We start from the raw sequence: 25,200 nt of genomic DNA, 5'->3' as shown, positions 1-25,200 counted from the left end.
CTGCTACTTGATCCTTACGTCCCTGTGAGGTAGTTAGGGAAGAAACTGAGGCTCAGGGAGCTTTCTAGCTTAATAGGATTTAGAATTGGAAAGGCCCCCAGAAATTGTCTACTCTAACTCCCTGACTTTATAGAATGACTCTCTCAAGTTGACGCATCTAACATGCGCCTGAGATTGGGTTGAACCCAAGTGTCCTGAAAGGTCATTGCCTTCTTCGTATGTTCCCTCTCCTGCTTTGTATTAAGCAGATATGAGCACGCATACATACATACATACATGTGTATATGTATGTACTCATATGTACTCATATGTGTGTATATGACTGCTGAGTTTTAAATTGCATGGGACTAAAAAAGTGGAAATTGGAAATCAAATTCACATCTCAACAGAACCAGGGCTAATGTCCAACTCACAAACCAGTTCTACCCCCAGGAAGCAATTGAATTGCATCCCCAGGTGATAAGCTAGTTGAATTCAATAAACTAGTGGTTAGCAACCCATTTTCAAAATAACTTGCTGTATGATTGACCTGAATTTGTTGTTTTTCTCCTTTCTCAGACAGGCTTTCTGGCTGTCACAGTGTGAACTGGCGACTCATTAGCTGCCAGCTCAGGAGACTTGGTTCAATTAAACAGAATTCAATTCAATAAGCTTCTATTAAGCACTTCCTGTGTGCAGAGAAAGTCCTGTGCTAGGATCTGAGGAGCTGTAAAGTTTAGGCAAGACATCAACCTCCGACCTCAAAAACTTAGAAAATCACAGAATCTCAGTGTTAGGACAGATCACAGAGCCCCATTGTACCCTAGTCTCTTAATGGTGCCACCATCGTTCCAATCACTTTGATTTGAAAATCCAGAGGCGTCTTGCCCTCCACAGTCAACTAGTTACCAAATCCTGCCAAATCTTCCTTCCCAGCATCTCTCCAAGCCGTCTCCTCTTCTCCCCTCCCACTGTCTTTACCTTAGTCCAGGCAGGCCCTCATTACCACTTGCTTGCCTCTGAAAAAACTCTTACTTAAGACCATGTATATTTGTAATATATCATGAAATATATTTGGAAATTTGTTCCTAAAAGATGTATTTTTAATAGCAAATTTTTTTTTTTTAGTTATCCCCAAAGAAGCATGAATTTTAAAGGCCTGTGGGAAATTTGCATTTCCATCATAGAATTTCAGAGTTAGAAGGGACCTCTGAAACTTCCTAGTCTAGCCTTTCATCCAGGGCACGGATCACCTCTACAACCTCCTTGACAGAGGGCTTACAGCCAACTAAACTAATAGCTGGCCTTTGGGCAGCATTGTAAGGTTTTCAGAGTGTTTTTTACATGTTGCCCTATTTGATTCTCACAACAACCCTGGGAGGTAGGTGCAGATAGGTCGATAGAGGTTAAGTCACTTGCTTGTTCTTGATTCCAAGAACAACATACTACACACTGCACCACCACTTCTTTTCAATAGCCTATACCTGTATCAGACAGCATAGATGGTGGGGAAGTTCTTCATTATGTTGACCCCAAATTGGCCTCCTTGTAACTACAACCCTTTTGTTCTAATTCCCTCTGGACCCCAAAGAGCACATCTGATCCTTCATCCAAGCACCTGTCTGCAGCATTAGAAGACCATTCTCATGTCTTCTGTAGCTTTCCTCTTCTCCAGGCTAAGCATCTCCGGATTGCTTCAGGCGATCTCCTCTGGGCTTAGACGCTAGAGATAGAAGGGGCCTCAGCGGTCATCTATTCTGACTCTCCCATTTTACAGACGAGAAAACTTAGTCTGAGATAGGTTAAGAGACTTGCCCAAGGTCACAAGAAGCAGTATGTTGCAGAGCTGGGATTTGAACTCAGGCCTTGGGACTCCACATTCGTCACTGTTTCCATTGCATAAGGATTTCATTATGGATATGAATGTACTCTGTACCATGTTGCTTCTCAATGTCATGGTTGCCCAACTCCTCACACTCCTGACCCTCTCCTCTGGACATGCTCCCATTGGTGCCGTGCCATTGACTCACTCAAGAGCAATGTTAATTTCCATCAAGCTCGGTTGGAGCCCAATAGGGCTTGAGACTTGTGTTGTTCTGTGATTTGGCCTTTTGCCTAAATGTCTTGGATTCCAAAGGGGGCAGGGTTAGGAAAACAGTGAGCCTGGCAATTGAGGCTTAAGCACGGTCAGATTTTGCAAGGCTTCGTTAATGATCTGAGATACTTTTGACTCAAAAGCAAATACCCTTGCTTTTCTGAGCACCCATTTCATCCTCTATAAAATGGGGATAATATTTGCCGTTCTTCCTCCCCAGGTTTGCTTCGAGGAAAATGCTTAGTAAACCTTAGGACTCCATACAAACAGGAACTGTCATTATAATGTTATCTGAACCAGCTTAACCCCTGGGATGGAAATGTTGTAGTAGATCAAGCCCTGGGGCTAGGTTTCAGAAAACTTGGATGCGAGTCTTGGCTCTGCCACTAACTGACTGAATGACCTTGAGCAAGTCCTTTTCTTCCTTGGTCTCAGTTTCCTTCTCTAGAAAGGGAGAAGATTGAAGTTGATGGCCCCCAGGGACCTTTCCAGAACTGACATTTTAACATCTATGGAGAAATACTCATTTCATGTGAAAGGAACCTGGGCCTCATTATTCAGAGAATTGCCTTCATATTTCACCTGTGTTGCTAATATAGACCTGGCCAAATGGTGTATGGGTACTTATTCGAGAAGAGGAAATGGATGTCAATGACCACAAGAGAGATTTGAGCTGGGCACCGAGACCACTGTGGAGAACAGGTGGTTTGATGTTAGAATGAATATTTGAGTGAGTGTTCCAAGCTCTTCTCCTGGAAATGCTTCAGGAATAGGATACTTATGAATGTCTAAATAATTGAATGAAGAACCATTTATTAAGAGCTTACTATGGACCAAGCATTGGGAATGCAGATACAATTAGTGAGACACTCTCTGCCCACAAGGAAATTGCATTGCCATCTCATAGGGGATTAACACATAGTCTGGACTGTGATAATGCTTTGCTGCCTTGAGACAGTGGGCTAGACTGAAAGGATCATAGATAAGTAATAGAAGGGACATTAGAAACCCTCCCTTTATGGATGAGGAAACTGAGGCTCAAAACAATTAAGTGACTTGCCCAATGTTATGAAATATATATGAAAGAGGAAGAACTTGAACCCAGATCCCTTGACTCCAAAGCTGGAGGTCTTCCCTGGTACCATGGTGCCTCAGTGACCTCCTAAGGTCCTTTTCAATCATTTAATTGTAAATTTTTCTGCCAGTCCCTAAGGGGATGTGAGAAATTTTGAGCATAGATAGTTGAGGATGTCATATACTTTTCTTCGAGAGTTCATAGGCTTTCATAGGTCTTCCCAATACGAATATCCTATGCTCTTCTTTTCTTTTTTTTTCTTTTCTTCTTTGTCCTCATCTTCTTCACCACCACCATCATTTTGTCAATCTTCTCATCGTCGTATACTCTTCCCTTGTCTTTCTCCCTCCTCCTTTCCTCCCTCCTTTTTTCATCTTCTTCCCCTTTCTCATTGCCCTCTTTCAGCTCTTTTTCCCTTCTATTCCTCCTTCTACATCTACTCCTCTTCTTTGTTCTTCTTTCCCTTCTTTTTTTCTCCTTCCTGAAAAGATAGTGATTTCCTCAATAGGGGAGGTGATACTAGAAGGCTGATCAAATGGAGTCTGGATGACCATTTTTCAGGAATTTCTCCTTCGGTAAAGATTGTGTTAAGTCATCTCTGGGGTTACTTGTAACACTGAAACACAGTGATTCTGACTCTCCTGCTCCTGGTCAAGTCTGCCACACCAACCCCCCACTGAACCTGGCCAACCTCTTTTGACTCAATTCAGTTTATCCCAACCCCACCTAACTCATCACAACCTACTTTAGTGAGCATTAATTAAGCACCTGATCTGGGCAGAGCATGTGCATCTGTATCAAGGGTCATGTTGAATGATAGCACACTGGGGCCTCCAGGGCAGGCAGGTTTAGAAGCATTATCAAGGAATCTTATCCAGCTTTGCAGGGCAGCTGAATTTCCCAGCCGATATTAAAGGATGTTATCTCTGAGCATTATTCAGGCTGCCAACAAGGAGAGAATGTTGTTTTGAATAACATTCTAGAAACCAAACTCCCACTTGTAATGCTGAAATCAAATCAGCAACTTGTTCTTGTTTCCACATTATTTTGGTTTAACTCTTGAAGGGCACAGGAAAGAATCCAAGTCACAGAGATGGAAGGAGGCAAGAGACTAATGTGGAACCTGCCTTTATGTGCACACTTTCTCCTTTGTGGCTTTCCCTACCTAAGTATTAGGGACCATTTGAAAACAACCCTAGATGTGAAGTAACAGGACTTGTGTTTGGAACCTGCCTATCCCCTTTCTACTCATGTGACCTTGGACAAATCATTAACCTCCCTGAGCCTCAGTTTCCTCATTTGCAAAATGAAAGAATTGGACTAGGAGACCTCTACAGTCCCCTCCAGCCCTGATCTATGACCCTATGAAAAAATGATTAGCATCATTTGAAATAAGCACTCTAGTAATGAAAATGCCAGTTTTCTTTTAGGGGCAGGTACCCCGCTCCAAGTTCTAAGCTGCCCTCTTATCCTGATTCTTTCCCCATCCTCACCTTTCACACCTTATTAATTTCTAATTTAATTTAACACTGGAGTGCCTATCAAAGTCAAAGCATGGGCTTGATTGTTGTTGATCCATTTCAGACCCGTCTGACTCTTTATGACACCATTTGGGTTTTGTTTTGTTTTGTTTTGTTTTGTTTTTGGCAAAGGTGCTGGAGTGGTTTGCCATTTACTTCCCCAGCTCATATTACAGATGAGGCAAACCGGCTTAGGTGACTTGCCCAGGGTCACACAGCTAGTAAGTGTCTGAGGCTGGATTTGAACTCCTGAAGATGAGTCTTCCTGATTCCAAGGCTTACACTCTATCCACTGCACCTCTTAGCTGCCCTTTGGGCTTGATACTGGAGACAAAGATAAAAAAGGTCATGGTTCCTGTCTTCAAAGAGGACTATTTTTATTGGGCTAAGGGAAAGGAATGTCAGAAAATAGTGTTTGTGTGTGTGTTTGTGTAAATGTGGTGTGATGGCCCAAAGCAGAGATATAGTCAAAGGGCTCTAGGTCTTGAGGAAAAGGAGCGCACTGCCACTGCCAGATGGGAGCTGTTGGGCAACCATGCTAACTAAGTCTGTCAGCACCTAGCATCTGTTCACTGTTCTCCACTCACATTGCACCCTCCTTAATTCTACTTCTCGCCTGGTTTATTGTCCTAGCCTCCTAACCTACCTTCCTGACTCTACTTTCTCCTCTTCAAATTTGTCCTTCATACAGCCTGAAACTCATTAAGGTTGGATCTGTTGATATCACTCAGCGATTCTATAACCTGACAGATTAGATACAAACTGCTCTGGCTGGATTCAAGGCCTTCCACCATCTGGCCTCAACCTGCCTGTTCAATCTTATCTCCTCCTACTCCCTGTTCTTGCAGTCAACATTCCATCGACACTAGATTATTCGTTGTTTCCTGATCCCCTCCTCTTTCCTCCTCCCTCAGCCCTCCTTTTTGCATGTTGTCCTCCAAATCTAGGACTGTTTCCCTCTTACTTGTTGAAATCTTTTATTTTACAATTTTACAACTATTACTCCACCATCCACTAGGCACTTAGCACTGGCTATTATTGATAGTTTTTTTTTTCCCCCATATATACACATTACTGCATTTCTAACTCCTGGGAGGAAGAGTCTGTGAGTTAAATATTGGCCAGCAAAAAGTTTTAATTTGTTCTGGTAGAACTGATGCTGGACACAGGTACATTGGAGGACAGCGGACCTGTTCTCCTCTTTTACCTCTCAATTTAGTCAGTAAGTTTACAAGTATTTATTGGTGTGGGGGGAAGATAAGCATTTATTAAGCACAGTGTCAAGAACTGTGCTAAGTACACTTCCCAAATATTATCTTCATTTGATCCTCACAATAACATTGCAAGGTAGGTGCTATTAATATTTCCCCCATTTTACAGTTGAAGGGCTTATATTATATTCCCAGAATTTTGCTAAGTACTGGGGTGAAAAAATAAAAGCAAAAACAGTTTCTTCCCTCAAGGAGTTTATGGTCTATTTTCAAAATTTTATTTATTTATTTTTAAGATTTATTAAATTTTTTTGAGTTCCAAATTTTCTCCCTCCCTCCCAATCTTCCTCCACCCAGTTATACATGTGGAGTCATGCAAAACATATTTCTGTATTAACCACATTGCGAAAAAAGCAGGAAAAATAAAGAAAGTTAAAAAGCATGCTTCAATCTGCTCTCAGAGTTCATCAGTTCTGTCTCTGAAGGTGGATAGTATTTTCCATCATAAGTCCTTTGGGATTGTCTTGGATCTTTGCATTGCTGAGAACAGCTAAGTTATTCATAGCTGATCATTGTGCAATACTGCTGTTACTGTGTAGAAGGGTCTCCTGGTTCTGCTTACTTCACTTTGCTTCCGTTCATACAAGTTTTCCTGGGTTTTTCTGAAACCGTCTTAGGAGCTTATATTCCAATGGGGGAAACAACATATAACATAAATCAGTACATTTAAGACACTCAGAGAGGAAATCACCAGCCGCTGTGAGGATAGGGAAAGAGCTGAAGTTGGTGTCATTTGAACTGAGTTTTATAGAGGTCAGATATTCTAAGAGGCAGAGATAAAGAGAAAGAGTATTCTAGGCATGGGGTACAGTCAGTGCAAAGGATGGGAGACTGGAGATGCAGAAACTTCCTTTACTCATGCAGGTTAGCAGCTTCCCTGCAAGTTATTGTCTTAGAGAGTTGCTTAGAGCATTGAAAGGGTAAATGACTGGTCCAGGGTCACACAGCTAGTTTGTATAAGAGGCAAGACTTAAACTCATGTCTTCTTGTCTTCGAAGCCAACACATCTACAGAATGTATTAAAACAAAGAGAAGGTCCCTACTTTATAAGGGGTGGTTGGGTGGGAGACATTGGACTTGAACTGCCCCCACCCAAACACCTCCTTCCTCCCTCCCCCTGTTATGACCCTGTCTCTAGAAAACATTCAGTGGTATTTGTTAGATGGAGCCCATATCCCATAGGTCATTGGCAATGCCCCTGTAACAAATCATTCTTTCTGCTTAGGATTAATCATAAAAACGTGGAATTGATTTTAGGAAAGTTTCTGCCTCATTACTCATTTTAAACTATCGATGGAGGAAATGTTTAATCATCGACCTGAAGTTGCAATTTTGCAGGAGCTAAGGAAAGATCCTTCCACTCCAGCTCCCTGGTGGCCTGCTAGAAGATTCTTCCCCAGGCAGGATCAAGCTTACAGGGAACCACTGGTCCACGAGGTGGGGAAAATCACACTGGAAGGGAGGTTGGGAGTCCTGGATCCAATTCTTTACAAGTGTTTTTTATGAATTCATTTCTCTGAAGCTTCAGTTTTCTCCTCTATAAGAAGAAAGGATCAGAAAAAAACCATCTTTTTTCTTTCTTCCTTTTTAAAAAATTAAATCAAATCTTATTTCCATGAAATCTACCTTCTTTTCCATTAAGAAAGCAAAAAAAAACCAAACCAAAACAAAACAAAACCAAAAATCCTTGTTACAAACATGTAAAAAAACCTAAAATTTTCCAAAGTTCGTTCTAGCTTTAATCATCTAATTCGTTCATGATACTTGTATCGCCAGAACCTAGCAACGGTGTCTGCCATATTGTAGGTACTTAAAGGTTTGCTTGCTTGATCTAATGATTCAGGATACCCATTCAAAGGTTTATTCTGGACTTGGAGTCAGGAAGACCTGAGTTCAAATCCTTCCTCAGTCACTAGATGTGTGATCCAGGGTAAGTTACTTAACATCTTTCAGCCTCATTTTTCTCATTATACAGTGGGGTTAATAATAAGCATCTATCTCACTGGGTTGTTGGAAGGATCAACCGAGAATTTATATATGTAATGTTGTTCAGTTGTGTCCAACTCTTTGTGACTCCATTTAGGATTTTCCTGGCAAAGATACTGAGATAGTTTGCCATTTCCTTCTCTAGCTCATTTTACAGATGAGGAAATTGGGGCAAACAGGATTAAGTGACTTGCTCAGGGTCACACAGGTAGTGTCTGAGACTAGATTTGAACTCAGGAAAATGAGTCTTCCTGCTCCAGGCCAGACACTCTATCCGCTGCGCCACCTAGCTGTCTTGTAAATGTAGTACATGTAATGTAATACATAGAATAATAATATATTATCTATATACACATATACATGTACCCACACATATACATACACATGTACCCCCACATATATATACATACACATACATACACATGTGTATATATATACATACATACACGTGTGTATATATATATGTATATGTGTATATATATATATAATCTTACAAACCTTAAAGTGCTATATAAATGTTACATGTTATAATTACCACTACTAGTAAAGTCCTGCCTCTGTCATTAACTACAAGCTTACAGGGCATTGGGCCTCAGTTTTCTCCTTTTTAAAACAGATGATCTCCAGGTACCTTCTAGCTTTAAAATTCAATAATCCATGTTTTTAGACAACTTATAGCTCTGACGGTTAAAAGTCAGAGGGTTGAAAAACTCAGTGTGATATAACCCCTAGGGACCAATATATTGACTGAAACTCTACCAGCAGAGATTTGCTTTTTTGAGTTAGGGTCTTGTGTTTCTGAGAGATCCCAGGTAAAAGATAAGCAAGTTGTCAGGGACAGCATAGTGAGACCTCCAGTAGCACCAAAGCTCACGGTCCCTTAGTGTTCCAAAGTTTGGAAAGCATTTCCTAACTACTCAGAGAGGAAGGCCTTACATATATCCCATTTTGCTAAGGACCCAGCTAAGGACTCAGGAAAGTTTGAGTAACTTGCTCCACGTTACATAGGTGTCAGAGAGAGAGAGGACTATTCTCTTATTATCTTGATTCTAGGTTCCGTGCCTTCCTCCAGCTCCATAGATGCCTGTAATCTGTCATTCTGGGAAATAGAGAATGCAAGGTCCTTAGGCAATAGGAGCTAAACAGGGAAATGTTGATAGGGAAGTGTAGGTGTGGGAGGAGCTGGGCCACCAAAGGTCAGGGAAGGAGAAATATTGAACAAGGCAACTTTGGCCTGTATCAGAATTTGTCAAGAGCCAGCTTTGTCTCCAAGACTCTATTTGCCTCTCAGTCCCCTCAGAGCCTGCTCCTCACAGCCAGGTGAGGTCTGAACTACCATTTGCTAGCGCAGATTTCTCAGTTAATCCTGTTAAGTCCTGATATCTGTGTCCAGGACAGGAAGACTGTGAGGATCATTAGATTACAGACGCCAATTTGAAAGGTCAACAGGTCTGGCATATGATTTGTCTTGTTCAATTAGGAGTGATATCGATGTCCTGTCTTCCCAACCAATAAGGCCATCACTTCCCATACAAATGATGGAAGGGAATTGCTGTGAGTGACTTTGGCAGGAAGAATTTAAACATACCTGTCACAGGGATAGGATGGGCAGATAAGAAATTAGGGCCAATTGTGGCTCATCAGCAGGCAACAGGGTGGCCTTTGGCAAAATTGTGACATGAGACAAAATTTGTCTTCTCAGAGTCTCCCCGGCTAGTGTCTTCTTCTTCCACCTTTCCTTTCACAGTCCCCTCTCCCACCCCAATACTGTGTCTCATACCTATTAAGGTTTTAAGAATCGATTATCTATTAGCTGATCAAACCCAAGGTTTTAACCATTGATCTAAAGCATTAGCTGATAACAAAGGTGTTGGGTGATCCCAGAAGGGCCTACAGGCCCTCATCAATGTGATGGGCCAGCTTGGGACCCAAACCTCTTACATCTCATCTTAGATTCAGTAAGGCTGAAAACATAGGCTCCCATTCTGATTCTTTTTTGAGGCAGTTCAATTTTTGAAAACCATTCCCACTGTGAGAGATGATAAGACCTCAGAAATGTTGCAGAAGACTTCTCTTTTGGAGGGCAGGTAGTGATGGTGAGCAGATAATTGGATTTGGGGTCTCGAGAGTTAGGTTATAATTCTGGTTCTGCTGCTTACCTTAACAATTCATATATCTTTGAGTTTCAATTTTTTTTTCTGTAAAATGATGGAATTGGACTAGATTTTCTCTAAGGTTCTTCCCAGCTTTAAACTTTTATGATTTGCTATGATTTCTAATTTTGATGAAGTACCACAGTGTTCTATTGGTGTGAGTATAGAACACTCTTCAAATGGTACATTCATTCATCTGCTATATGTTTATTTAGGTCCTACTATGTGTGAGACATATAAGTTAATCAGAAAGAATTCTTCTCTATTTTTTTTTTTGTATTTAGAACATCCCAATTTGTATCCAGCAGAGATTACTTCTTTTGGGTCAGTCCTGTTAGAATATAAAAGGACTCACCAAAATTTACTAGACATTCATACCTTAGTATGAATTTGTTCATAAATTCCTTTCTAACCATATCTGGCTAAGAGCAGTTTTTAATCAGAAAAGAGTGGCTAGGCCTATGGCATGGAGGTATGCTAAAGCCAGATCTAACCATCTTGAGGAGTTGATTGTTAAATTTTCAGTGTGAACATTTATACCTCAGAAATCAGCAAAGCTACAAATCAGGTCTTGACTCATTGTTTTGTTGACTGTCTAGATTTAAGAAAGTGGTGGAGAAAATGTTAATGATGCAGATTAAACTAAAAAGTGTGTGTATGTGTATGTGTGTATGTGTGGTTTTTTTTTTTTTTTGTTGCTAGCCAGTTGTCAAACATTTACTAGCATACCTCTGCCCATGAGGTCATTGGATACCTGGTGGAAGAAAGAGGGAAATAACTCAGAAGGTCACCTTTTTCACATTTGGCTATAGGTTCCTCCTCTGTGAAATGTGTGAGTTGGACCAGGTCATTTTTAAGGTCAGGCAGTCATTGGGTCAACAGACATTTATTAAGTGTTATTGTTTCAAACACTGTACTAAACCCTAGGGATACAGAGAAAGGCAAAACCACAGTCCCTACCCTCAAAGAGTTAACGTTATATTGGATTGCACATACAATATGTTGCACATGTATACATACATATATAAATGGGTATTCATACGAGTTATCTATAAATAAAAGGTAATCCCAGAGGGAAACACTGGCAAGGGATATACCTTTCTTCTCATAGATTTTATGTTCTAAAGTCCCTTGCAGCTCAGACATATGGTTTATGTTCTAAGATTCTATGGTTCTTTCTAAGACTCAATAAAATAAGTATAATAATAGCATGCCCTCATGAAAGTCCAACTTGATTCCCCATTGGGTATGGAAGTGACCGTGGCTTCTTAAAGGCTCTTTAGGCAGGCGAGTGTAATCCCCAACATATCCTTCCAAACCAAAACTGGCTTTGAGCACAGCCTTAAAGAGTGAACATTTGCTGAACACCAGCTTATCTGAGTGTCAGCAGCGTTATCAGCAGAAGGTTGGCCACCAGGGGATGGAATGTGTCAGTCAACATGTGGGGCTGTCATCCAGGTCAGTGAAGGGGGCACCCACCCTGATGGAATCATTGAAACTTGAAGTCTTGAAGTGATTCAGCACCTGCTGGAAGCCAGGAGGCTGGAAGAGCTGCTTTTTTCAGGTCCTTCCACTTCTCATATCTAGGATTCTGTGAAACTAAGTGAAGGATGAGAATTGGTGGGTAGGAAATGGAGCAGGGAAGGGAGTCATTGGTGTTTCATGCCTGCACCAGAGAGGTGGCATTGATGGGGGTGGGGGGGAGAAATATAGAAGAAACCTAAGCATTCACACCCTGAGACTGGATTTGGGAAGCATCCTTTAGCTGATTTGCTTCTTCTGTTGCCTGGCTAACAGACTGACCAACCTCAGTGGCAGATGGGAATCACCTGTTTATTATATCCCAGCACTGGCCAAGAGAGGCGCTTGGACAGCTCTCAAATGGATGTGAAGGGCTCTTGTGAAAGGCTCCTTGCAACGTATTCATCCTAGAAGATAGGGCATATTTCTGACAAGTAACGAACCAGGCTGTGAACTAACAGATGTCACTGTGGGCTGAGAGTGCCAGAGTTCTGTGACGCTAAAACAGTGATGGAGGTAGTGTGGGGACAAAGAATGCTGAACTTGGGGTCAGGAGACATGGGTTTGAGGAATAACAATACCAGCTAACATTTATGTAGTGCGTACTGTGGGCCATGCTCTGTGCTTTACAAATATTATCTCATTTGATCCTCACAACAACTCCGAGAGGTAGACATTATATCCTCATTTTACAGGTGAGGAAACTGAGGCAGAGATTAAGTGACTTGCCCAGGGTTACACAACTAGAAAATGTCTGAGGCCATACATGAACCCAGGTCTTCCTGACTTCAGACTCAGTTGTCTCTCTCTCTATTTATAGACATATATGTATAGGTATGTATGTAGGTATATATGTGTGCACTTGTATATACATACATTGATGTGAGTGGATATGTGTATATATGTATGTGTGTATACCTCTATATCTATCTAGAGATAAATATCTATATCTATATCTATATATATATAGCTAGGTGGCACAGTAGATAGAGCACTGGACCTGGAGTCAAGAAAATCTGAGTTCAAATCCAACTTTAGACAACTTTAGCTGTGTGACCTTGGCAATTCACTTAACTCTGTGTGCCTCAATTTCCTCATCTATAAAATGAACTGGAAAAGGCAATGGCAAACCATTTTAAGATCTTTGCCTAGAAAACCCCAAATGGGGTCAACAAAGAGTCAGACACAACTGAATACAACTGAACAACATTGTATATGTGTATATGTATATGTATATATACACAAACACATATAATGTTGTTCAGTTCTATATGTGTGCATATGTATGTGTGCTTATATTTGTATATATATAAATGTATATGTATATGTGTGTTTGTATTTAATTTATACAGAGTGTTCAGAGAGGATTTGCATCTCTAGTGTGAAGGCTTTCTGAGCCCTTCTCAGGGCTGCTTATCCATCTTTGGTGTCCAGCTGTCATCCAACTCTCACCTGTAGTTCCAAAAAAGTGGAGCATGTGCAATGGCCACACCCCAGTAAAACCACTTTAGCAGACAGACTAATCCAGATTGAGGGTAACCGACAGGTCTCAAACCCATTGGTAAGTTAGGGGGATGTCTACCCCAAGCAGGTGAAGACTTCCCTGGCAGAATGGGCAGGTGAGAGCAATCTGTTTCAATGGCCATAAAGACAGCTGAAGCAGGCACTGTGGAGCACTTTGAGCTTGGTTAGACATCAAAAATGCCAAAGTCGCCACTGCATCCTGAGCCATCACCAGTTGTCTTCACTTTTGTCCTGCCATTGTACTTTGATGCCTCAGGAAGAGAGAGTGAGGCTGCTAACATTGTGTAACTCCGCCTGAAATCCAATCCATGTGCAAGTCAAGACATCACCTGTGATGTCATTGGTCCCTTTTGAAAATGAAGGATGAACAACAATAACGTTTATGAAGCATTTTACATATGTGGCTCATTTGATCTTTGAGTTCCAGCTCTGTCATATATATGAAAGATATAGCCTCATGAAAACATAGTTTCCTCCCCTGTGTAGTGAGGGAATTTGACTAGAGGGTATCCTTGGCCCTCTCAGTTCTGATATGATGTATGATCTCTGTTTTAAGGTCTCTTCCAGCTGTCACACTCTGTGTTCTGAGTTCTGTCTGGTGTTCTGCTATTGACTCTGTGAGATGAAATGAGTGTTTTATATTCTATTCCCCAATGAAGGGGAGAATCTTTGTTTTCCAGGCTCCCTCTTCTCCACCCCTGTCCTTCCCATCCTGTTCTTTCACCCACCACCCCCTTAGGAATGTCAATGGTAAGCATCTTCTGACTGATGACTGTTGATAGAAGATGTCACTCCTTCACTGAAGCTTGAAAGGGAGACACTCAAGTGCTGAAAAGACCAAGTTCAAATGTTAAGTTTTCTATGAGTCCTTTTCTGACTGCCCTCCCCCTTCCGCAGTCCAATCTCTAGTCAAAATGGTCTTCCCCCCTTAGCATTTTGCTCAGACCTTTCTTATAGATAGCCTCCTGTCACTTTACTTTCCATATACTTGGCCCTCCTCTATCAGACTGTAAATTTTCTGAGATCAGGGGATGTGCTGTATCCAATGGTATGCTGAACTTGGCTCTTAACCAGCTCATAAGTCAATTGTTAAATTTTCAATGTGAGTATTTAGACCTCAAAAATCAGGAAATGTTACAAATCAGGGCTTGATTTACTATTTTGTCATCTAGGTTTTAGAAAATGAGGGGAAAATGTTGATAATGAAGATTTAACTCAAAAAGTGCATCATGGCTACAATTTTTTCTTTTAGGTTGTCTAGACTTAAAAAAGTGATGGAGACAAAGGTATTTCATGAATACATGTGTTTTTTTTAGACAGAGAGCTGGTTGTTAAACATTTACCAGCACCTCTCTGGTTGTATCTATCCATGTTATTGTTGTTGTTTGTCCTTCGTTCTCAAAGAGGTCCATGACATTAGGAAGGTGATGCCATGACTGTAAACCCAGCATCAATGGCAAAACCTTGAACTTAATACGTGCTTGTTGATTTATTTTGGTGGGGGGAATCTGTTGTGAAGGGAGGAGGGGCTTTGGGTGAAGTTCTCTAGGCATGACAAAAAGTAGGATAGGAACTGGTTTCTCTAGCTACCCCAGGCAAACTGCTCTGTTCTGATGTTATCTAAGGATCAAAACTGTGCTCTGCAAACATGTCTGATTTCTCTGCATTTGTGTTTTTTCTCCTTTTCCAATTCAACAAATTTGATTCAATTCTGTTCAATTGACATTTGTAGAATTCCCACTTTGTGCAGTTATAGCTCTATGATCTTACAATCCTAATCTTAAATATAACTTGGTTCTTGACCTCCTGAAATTCCTAGTCAACTGGGGCAGTGAGGCACAAACAGATAATTATAATACAGAGGAATACATAACGATTACATTGGAGAAGGTGTAAAATGAAAGGCTATATGAAGCCTTAGGGAATGCCATAAAACCAGCATAGACGTCAGCCCCCAGCTCTTAAGTTTCCTTAAGACAAAGTTCCTTTTAAGAGGTTCTTGTCATCTCTCAGCAGCAGGATGTGGAGAGAGGATTGACCTACTCCTACTTGAGTTAAGATGGACAATGAATTCCCAGGCTGGGTGAGGGGAGCAGTAGCCACCATCTCCTGCCCCCTATTTCTGGGATCCAGGTGTGAGCAGGTACAGCTGGTTAGTAGAAGAGTATGGAACCCAAAGGGGAAGGCCATAGACGATTTATCAAGACAACTGGGCATAATCCAGTTGGAGAAAAGAAGACTTAGAAGAGATTCCCGAGAGTCACATCTGATTGGCTGTCACTTGGAAAAGTGGAAGAAATTTATTGTGCTTGGTCATATAAAGTAGATCTTAGATTAATGAGCAAAAAGTTACAGGAAGGAAGAAATCAGTTCAATATTAGGAAGAACTTCCTAACAATTAGAGCTACCCCAAACTTGAATGGGCTGCCTAAGAAGGTGGTGTGCTCCCTGTCATTGAAGACATTCTAGCAGAGGTTGGATTACCACTTCTCAGGGATGGTATAGATGAGATTCCTGCTTCAGGTAAGTGTTAGATCTGATGACCTCTAAAGTTCCTTCTATTTCTGAGATTTGATCATTCTAAGATTCCAAGGTTCTTGTATTTCTAAGATTTGGTGGCTCTAAGAGTTTTTGACTTAATGATCTTAAAATTTGATAACTCTAAAACCAAATGAGTTCTACCCCTATGAATCTAAACTTCTTTGATTCTATGAGGACAACAATCACAAGTTTCCGTGATTCTAAGACCCCAAGATTCTGCAGATCTAAGATTCTAGAATTGTGTAAATAGAAGATTTGAAGACTGTATTATTCTAACAGGCTGAGAATTCTCTGATTCTTTAAGTTGGACATCGCTGTGGTTGGCATTCTTTTTCCACGTGGCAATTTCCCTTCAACAAGCTATGACAATTTTCTCTACCTGCTTTAGAGGGTCACAGTGCTTACCACTTTTGAGTTTATACCTCCCATCTTTAAAGCAAACCCTCTGAAATCCCAGCTTCTTTCTCTGCCACAAACCTGCTGTCATTCCCCCAGCTCCAGCTGCTGCAGGGCCTGACTCTGGTATCTTCCATGGGCGTGATTTTATTTTAAGGTGAATTTATCATATAGGAAGATGAAGGCTCCAATTTTCTCAGCAAGCTGTCAGGCAGCTCTTCTATTATTCTGTCATTTACACTTGAATAAAGATGTCTGTTAGAACTAATAATAAATCAACTTGCATCTTAATGAGCCCAGAAGCCTGGAGATGACTATGGGGGCTGCAAACTGAATAGGAGGTGATTTTCTGAGGGCCTTAATGAGTTAGCTTTCATCTCCAAGGTTCCTCCCTGTGTTTGAGCTAATTAGAATGGAGGAACACGAGGCTGCATTAACACAGCATTAAGCCTCTGTGTTAAGTGCAGAGGTTTCTTTTTGCCATGCTTGGAATGAGCCTTTTTGTGTGCATTTGGGAGTCATAGGCTTCCCCTCCCCCATTCAAGCTTGAATACACATGAGGTTCCTAAAGATACAGAATGTCTGAACTGGAAAGAATCTTGGAACATAGACTATCTGCACTGCCAGGACATAAAATGTCAGAGCTGGAAAGGATCTTTAAAACATGAAATATTTTAGAGGTGGAATGACCTTAGAACATAGACTATCAGGATTTTAGAGACCTTAAAAGGGCAGCTAGGTGGTGCAAAGGATAGAGTGTCGTGCCTGGAGTCAGAAGACCTGAGTTCAAATCCAGCCTCAGACACTTCCTAGCTGTGTGACCCTGGGCAAGTCACTTAACCCTGTTTGCCTTAGTTTCCTCATCTGTAAAATGAGCTGGAGAAGGAAATGGCAAATCACTCCAGTATCCTTGCCAAGGATACATGACCCATATGGGGTCATGAAGAATCAAAATGACTGAAAAACAACAAAGGGACATAGAATATCAAGGCTGGAAAGAGTCTTAGAACTTATGTGGTCTAATATCCTCAGTTTATAGATAAGCAAACTGAGGCATGGAGAGAGGGACCGACTCCTCCCTTCTCACCTTCCTCATTCTCTTTCCCTCTTGCCAGTGTAGATCTTTTTGCTTCATGGGACCTACCTACTTCTCCACTCCCAAACGTGTTTCCCATTTCTCACTTTGCTGCAGTGACTGCTCAGGGCAGATTCTGTGGCGGTCAGTCTGGTTGTGGAGAAGAAACAGGAGAGTAAAGCCCCAGTGGCCTCTCTTCTCTCTATGTCCCACATGGCTCCTTTTGCTCTGGGAGTAGGTATTATAGTGGAATGGGCACTCTGGATTCTGAAGGCCTGGGTTCAGATCCTACCTTTGACACTACATGTGTAACACTTAGCCACATTAGGACTCAGTGTCCTCATCCATAAAATGAGGGTGCCTCTAAGTCTAGATCTCTGATCCTTAGGTTCTTCTAAGAACCTAAGAATCTCAGAATTCAGAGACCTCGAAGTTCCTTCAGCCCATCCTCAGCCAGCAGCAGGACCTTCTTCTGTAGCAGATTTGGCAGGTGGCTGTCCAGTCCTGGCTTGTGGCTCTCTAGTGACAAGACCTCTGGGCAACAAGCTCATCCCTTCCCTAAGCACCCCATTCCATTTCTGGACTCAAAACAAAGTCTCTGCTTTTTAAATTCAGGGCTTTCTCTACCACCACACCAGTATAATTCCTGTTCCTGTCTTAATGCACCACTTCTCTCTGTCTTGTCTCTTTTTATCTTTATCTGTCTCAGAGACAGAGATCTCTGGCTGGCTGGCTATGTCTATGTAGCTGTCTCTATCTGTGTAACTCTGTCTCTGCTTCTCTGTGTCTGTCTATCTATCTCTCTGTCCGTCTGTTGTTGGGGATCCCTGAAAGCGGATTTTTGGTCAGGTATCAGCTGGACTCAATGCCCTCTGAAGTCCCTTCCAGATCTGACATTCCATGTTTCTTTGATTCTAGACCACTTTGTGTATAGATAGCATAGGGACTCTAGAACTTGCATGGATTTTTGCAAGCTAGTCTTTAACCCAACCCTTAAAATAAGAATAATATTGATAACAATAATAACTAACATTTACATAGTTTACAAAGGTTTACAAAACACTTTATAAATACTATTTCACTTTATCTTCAAAGCAACCCTGGGAGGTAGGTACTATTATTACCTCCACTTTACAGAAAAGCAAACTGAGGCAGGCACGGGTTAAATGACCTGCTCAGAGTCATACAGGTAGCAAGCACCTGAGGCCTGATATGAATTCCAGTCTATCCTGAGGCCAGGTTCAGCACTCTATGCATGGGACTATCTAGCTGACCCCATACGTATAAAATTCTTTTCATTTAGAAAGTATGTTTGGAATTCCAAATACTTCTTACAAAGAGACTTTTGGAATGTGCCTTGTTTCCAAGTTGAGGGATGGCCTGAACAAGAAAGAAAGAAAGAATGAATTCAACTTACTTTTGGTTTATTGCCTGATTTTTAGTTGTATGTGCATTCGAATTTTTCTAAGACCTTTGATTTCAGATAGATGGGTCTATATTTGCTTACTTTTGTCACAGTGTAATCACTCAAGTTTGGCCCAATGTCTATTGAATTAAGTTTAATTTAACAAAAATTTATCAACGCCTACCATATGCCTCATACTGTGCTAAATACTAGGGATGCAAAGACAATGTCTGCTCCGTAATCCCTTGGTACCAGACATATTTTGGTGCTCCAGGGAGATTGGTGCAAAAAAAAAATTAGCATCCTTGGGCACAGAATGATTGCCTCTTTGAGAAAATGAATAAATACCTGGGAACATTTAATAATGAATTTAGTGATTAACACTGGTTAGAAACTAATTAGGAAATGAAATAGCATTCATCTTGTAGAAAAGAATGTGATCCTTCAAATTGATTTCACATTTTGTCAACATCAATTCTACTAGAAACAGTATGTTTCAGATGGTTGTTCTCAGCAAGGCAGTGTGGTGTAGTGGATAGCCCAGAAGATCTATTCTTGAGTCCTTCCTCATTACTTATTTGCTGGGAGATGTGAGGCAGCCACTTCTTTGTTTCTCTGAGCTTCAGTTTTCTCCTGTTTAAAAGGAGGAGTTTGAATTAGATGAACTCCAAGTTTCCTTCTGGCTCTGATAGTAGATAGCATTTGACAGTCATAAGTAGATAGGGAAAATTAAAAACATTGAAGTCAATAAAATTGCAACCATATCTCTTTTCTGAATTTGTTATCTGTAAAATGGGGATAAAATGTATGCCATGTCTCCTTCCCGGGACTCCTATGAGAAGACATGAGATAATGGAGGATTTAAAATCATTTTATAAAATGTAAAGTGACATCTTGCAGAATATAAGGTATTATTATTATTATTATTATTATCATCATCATCAGTTAAAGACTATATTCTCTTAAAGGAGATTGTTGTAGTATCTTCATTTTCTCCCTCCTCTCCCCATCCCCCTACTATGCACATGCATACTACTCATTCCTGGCTTTGTTCATTCTATTCCTTCTATCCCTCTCTACCTAACATCTCCCTAGCTAAATTCTCTTACCACCTTGGCAGATAGGTAGTCATCTAGTATACCATAAGAGCTAGATTTAGAAGGCTACAATCTTCCATTTTGGAAGACATCTCAGAGAGTATATAAGCCAACTTCTATCTGAAACACCAATCCTTGCAACATCTACAGTTGACCTCCTAACCTCTGTTTGAACAGCTCCCATGTTGGGGAATTGGCTACCTTCCAAGAGAGCTCTCTCCATTGTTAGAGAGATCTAATTGTTGGGAAATTCCTCATGATATAGACCAGACTCCTACCTTCCTATAGTTTCCAGTCCTTCATCTTAGGATTAAGCAGAACAAAACTAATCCCTCTTATGTGTGATAACATTCAAGTACTTGAGTTCATCTATTATATTTCCCAAAAATATTTTCTTCTCTGGGCTCAATATTTCTAGATCCTTTAATGGAGTCTCATATGGAACAGTTTTTAGTCCCCTCCTTGTTCCAATCTCTCTCCTCTGTATACACTTCAATTTGTCAAGATCCTTCTGAACTAAATGCAGCTTTCCAGGTGTGGATTGGCCAGAGCTGAGGACAGCAGTATTTATCTCTTCCTTTGTTTTGGACACCCAGACTCTCTTGACAAAGCCCAAGACCAACTTGGTTTTTGGCCACCATATTGCTCTGTTGGTTCATGTTGAGCCTCCACATGAGCTGGTGTCTATATATGTCTTCTTCCATTTTGTACTTATGCAGGTTAATTTTTTTTTAATCCAAGTACAGAATTTTGGAAAACTGGGCAGTGCTTTTAATAATTCAAAACTGCTGTCCAGTACAAAGACCCATCTTTTTTAGCTTTCCTGGTAATGCTCTGTGGGGATGAATCTCAAAACACCAAAATCTCCAAGGAAACTGAGTGGCTCATGACCCAAAAAGCAGTGGAGAGGCACAAGTGGTAGACACAGGAAAATTGTAGCACATTTCCAACAATGATCTACACACAAAAAGTGGTACAAAGGAAAGCACTAAGGAAATGTGGGATTATAATATATGATGGGCAAATTATGGTATATCAGTGCAGTATAATGCTTTACAATCACTCTAGTTATGTGACCAAAAAAGGACATGAAAACAAAGTTAGAATGTTATTATGTACTTATAGTGATCAATTTTAACCCTGGCTGAGGAAATGCACTGCTCCCCTTTTTTTTTCCTCTGAGAGGTACAGGATTCTGGATGCAGAATGTCACATAGAGTTTTTTATATATGAGGACATTGCATCCACTGGTTTTGCTTAATTGTTTTTCTTTGGTGTTAAGGAAGGTCCACTAGGCAGTGGAGAGGGGGAATTGGCACTTAGGGGTGGTAAATCTGGAAATAACTGTGATATAAAACAAAAAGCATAAAAAAGGTTAATTTAATTTTTAGAAAGTATATATGGCAATGATATCACAAGAGAGAGGGATAAGAGATGGATGGTGAGATTATTTCTTAGGTACCCATGAAATGGAAAAAGTCCTTGAGGAAGACTGCATGCTCTGGAAGATCTCTGGAATAAGATGGACAAGAGAGGGCTTGGATGTATTACAATCTGCACAGACAGATTGAGAAGGTCCTAAGATGAGATCCTACAGTCATTATTCAATATGTTAAAATATAAATTCAGAATATTACATTACTTACTCTTTTCTATTACATTTCATATTGGAATTTTATGAGCTACATATCTCATCTTCCTAGCCATATGGCACCATATAAGTTTATGAGATTCTTAAGTATGAATTATCATTATTGTTAGCCTTCCATCATCCTAGTTAGGGACTTTAACTAGCCTCCTCTCACTCAGAGGCCATGTAGCAACCACCTTGTCCTAGACTTAGGCACTCCAGTCTGTAGCTGATAGCAGAAGTTCATTTCCATTCATTTTTTTCAGGGACTGTTTCTTTAACCTTCAGGAGGGGAGTTCTGAGGTCAAGATCCCTGGAGAGGCTGTCATGTGCCCTTGGAGTGTTTTAGAGTCAATTCAGGAGTCAAAGGCAGCACAAAATCATTGCCAATCCTGAGCAGGGACTAAATACTTATCTTCTACTCCTCTGATTCATCCCACGAATGGGAGGGAGAAGAACTGGAGGGTTTTCATTTCTATCTATTTATATTCTGAGATGAGGAAATTTGTTTAAGCCTGGTTAGGGGGTGGGCTGGCGAATGGCACTGCCCCCTCTCTCAGACCTAGCAGAATCCTTCCCCTGGCTAATTGTTCCTCCCCTCCTCAACGGAGCAACTGTAAGTGAGAAGCAATGAAGCACAATGGAGAGAGCTCTAAATTAAGGAATCTGCAGACCTGGGCACTAGCTCTGACTTTGCCACTTCTTAAGAAGCTTCCTCAATACCTCTGATCCTCAGTTTCCCTGTTTGTAAAACAGTGCTAATAATTGCTTTACTTACCTGACTGACAAGAATCTTGTGAAGCAGGAAGGAAGGAAGGAAAAAAGGAAGGAAGGAAGGGCATCGGGCAAAGGAAGGATGAAAGGGAAGAAGGAAAAAAAGGAGAAAGAAAAAAGGAAGGAAGGAATGAAGAAAGAAAAAAGAAAAAAGGAATGAAAGAAGAATGCATTTAGTAAGCATCTACTTTGTGTCAGGCACTGTGCTAAGCATTTTACAAATAAGTCCTCATTTGACCCTCACAACAACCGTGGGATGGAAGTGTGATATATGATAATGCATGTAAAATGCTTTGTAACAGGGAATTGCTCCATAAAATTTAGTCTCATAAGTAAATATAACTTGCATTGCCATTTGTAATTGTGTTGTACTTTTATACTCACATATGCTCCCTCCATCTGAGTCACTTTCCAATGCTTTTCTTTGTCCATTCACATCTGTATTTGTGCCAATATTGTTCTTTTCCTTTACTCAAATCCTCCTCAAATGTCTTCATGTTTTGGAGGGATGACTCTGGGTTTTAGGAGGTTATGCGAGAAGGACATAAACTCTAGCTGATCTTACCAAGCTGAAACATTGGTGACTTGCTTATAGTTATCCATTTAGCTGAGCAGAGCCCAGACTTGAACCCAGCTATTGTCTTTTTTTCCACCACATCCCTTCAGTAGAATGATGAGGTATAATATCTTAGTCTTGCCCAAGGAGTGAGGAGCCTTAGTTTTTAATCCTGGCTTGGAGTTTAAAGTAGCTAATGTTCCCTGAATTGGGAACACGACTATAGAATGTGCTAAATTTGGAGGATTTATCAGAAACCAGCTACAGGTTTTATGTCAGGTTGGAAATTGGGAAATTTTTAAAGTGAAAGAGAAAGAACCCAATGGTGTCTTTGCAATGGTGATTCCCCCTTGTTGCTCCAGATGTTAGATTTACAGCTTTCAGGATGAAATCTAAGAGGTCTATCCTATACCTAGAGCTTGAGTTTGTAGGGCAAACCAAAGCTGATCAGAGTTTTAGATCTGAAGTGAGCAGTGAGTGCAAACAAGTCACACTGAGCCAGACTAGCTAGGGGGAGATTAGGTGATTTGAAGACTGAGATTAATATGAACTGAGCTATGAAGGGTAGATACTACGTCTTCAGTGGTAAAGGGCAAAGGGGGTCTCCTAAGCCTCAGATACCTTCACCTCTTAGATCCATGCTTGAGTGGGATTGGGGACATTGGGAGATTAATGCTGATGGTTGTATAAACAGATAAATGAGAGGTAATGTTGAACCTCGTAGATACTTCTGTTTTACTATGTTTCAGTTATTTTTATTAAACATTTATTCCAACTATGTATGGAGGCTTGCATAATTAGGAAAAACAAGAAAGAAAGGGGGAGAATGATTTCATTCCACTCTAGGAAATAGAAGTTGCATTTAAATATCTGACATTTAAATAACTCTTTGTAATTGCATAGTGTTTTCATACTCACATATGCTCCCTCTACCTTTTCCCTGCTTTTGTTTGTATTTAAGTCTGTATTTGTGTTAATATTTATTAAGTTATATTTCCTAGAGTGGAATGAAGATCAGAACCATAAGTTATGATCAGTTAATGTGTATATGTATACATATATATTATATACACATGTACATACATATGAAATATGCATGCCAAAGAGGCAAAACAATACCACTCACAAAATTACAAAGAGGTGAAACCGAGGGTGAGAGAGGCAGCCAGCTTTCTGACAAACAGAGATAACTTAAAATTACCTAGAGTATAGTCAGGTGTGTAAGATAGTAAGCATGACAGATGGGAATGAGCATTTGCTTGACAGCACCTGGTACTTACTACTGAGGAGGGTTGGGCAGCAGAGTGTCCTCTGGCTGCTATAGTGATACAGAATGTGACTATGGGCAAAGTCATTCAATGTTTTTGAGTTTCAGTTTCCTCATCTGTAAAATGGGGGTTATAATATTTGCACTTCTTAGGGCTGGAGATGTGATCATACTCTTGAACATACTACAACATTTAGCAGTAATCACTCTTTAAATAAATAGTTATGTGGCAAACATATCCTCTGTTGATCAGTCATGCAAGGAACATTTATTAAGTGCTTACTGTGTTTGGGACACTATGCTAAGTGCTGGTGATATAAAAGAAAGCAAAAATATAGTCTCTGTCCTTAAAGACCTCACATTCTAATGGAGGAGTCGACATGCAAACTATTATATACATCTGGAATGTATATAGGTTAGATGGGAGGTTGTCTCTGAGGGAAGACTCTGGGTTTTGGAGGAGACCCAGGAAAGGCCTCCAGTAAAATATAGAATTTGAGCTGAGTCTTGAAGGAAGTCAGGGAAGCCAGGATGTAGAGGTGAGGAGGGAGAACATTCCACAATAAGGGAACAGTCAATGAGAAGGCACAGAGGGAAGGGAAGTGTTCTGTGTAAAGAGCAGCAAGAAAACCATTGTTTCTTGATTATAGACTATGTAGAGTGGAAAATAATCTAAGAAGACTGGGAAAGTAGAAGGGGCCAGGGTACAAATGGCCATAAACGCCAAAGAGAAGAATTTCTATTTTATACTGGAGGTAATAAGAAGGCCACTGTAGGGTAGTGAGTTGAGAGCTGATGTGGTCAGGCATGCTTTAAGAAAATCACTAAATGGAGGATGGGTTGGAGTGGTGAGATGCTCAAGGCAGAAGAACCAACCATAAAACTATTGCAGTGGTCCAGTTGTGAGGTGATGAGGGCCTACACCAGGAGGATGGTACAGGTAGAGAGAGGGAGACAAATGCAGGACATGCTGTGAAGGTAGAACTTTTCATCTTGGATGAATAGTGAATGCAGAGAGCATGAAAATTGCTCATCGACCCCTTGGAAGTAGATACTTCCAAATTGAGGAGTATGTTCTTCCTGGCCTACAGAGCTTCTGTTCCTCTGCCAGTCTTCTCCATGTTGATATAAGCATTGGTATCAATATAAGGAATGGATGTCATAGTTTAGAAGAAATGCGATTTGAGACTGGAAAATTTTTCATTTCTGATGTCAACCCTTACCAGTAAGGCCTTGTTCTTCAGGTGTTCCTAAAGACTTAAGAGCACTAGTTGGCCAGATAGTACATGCCTAAGCTCTTGGAAAATCTTTTCCATACTCATAATTGCTCTTTGA

This window comes from Vombatus ursinus, unplaced genomic scaffold (assembly GCF_900497805.2).
Source record: "Vombatus ursinus unplaced genomic scaffold, bare-nosed wombat genome assembly UNPS02014818.1, whole genome shotgun sequence".
Taxonomy (NCBI): domain Eukaryota; kingdom Metazoa; phylum Chordata; class Mammalia; order Diprotodontia; family Vombatidae; genus Vombatus; species Vombatus ursinus.
This window is presented reverse-complemented; position numbering follows the sequence as displayed.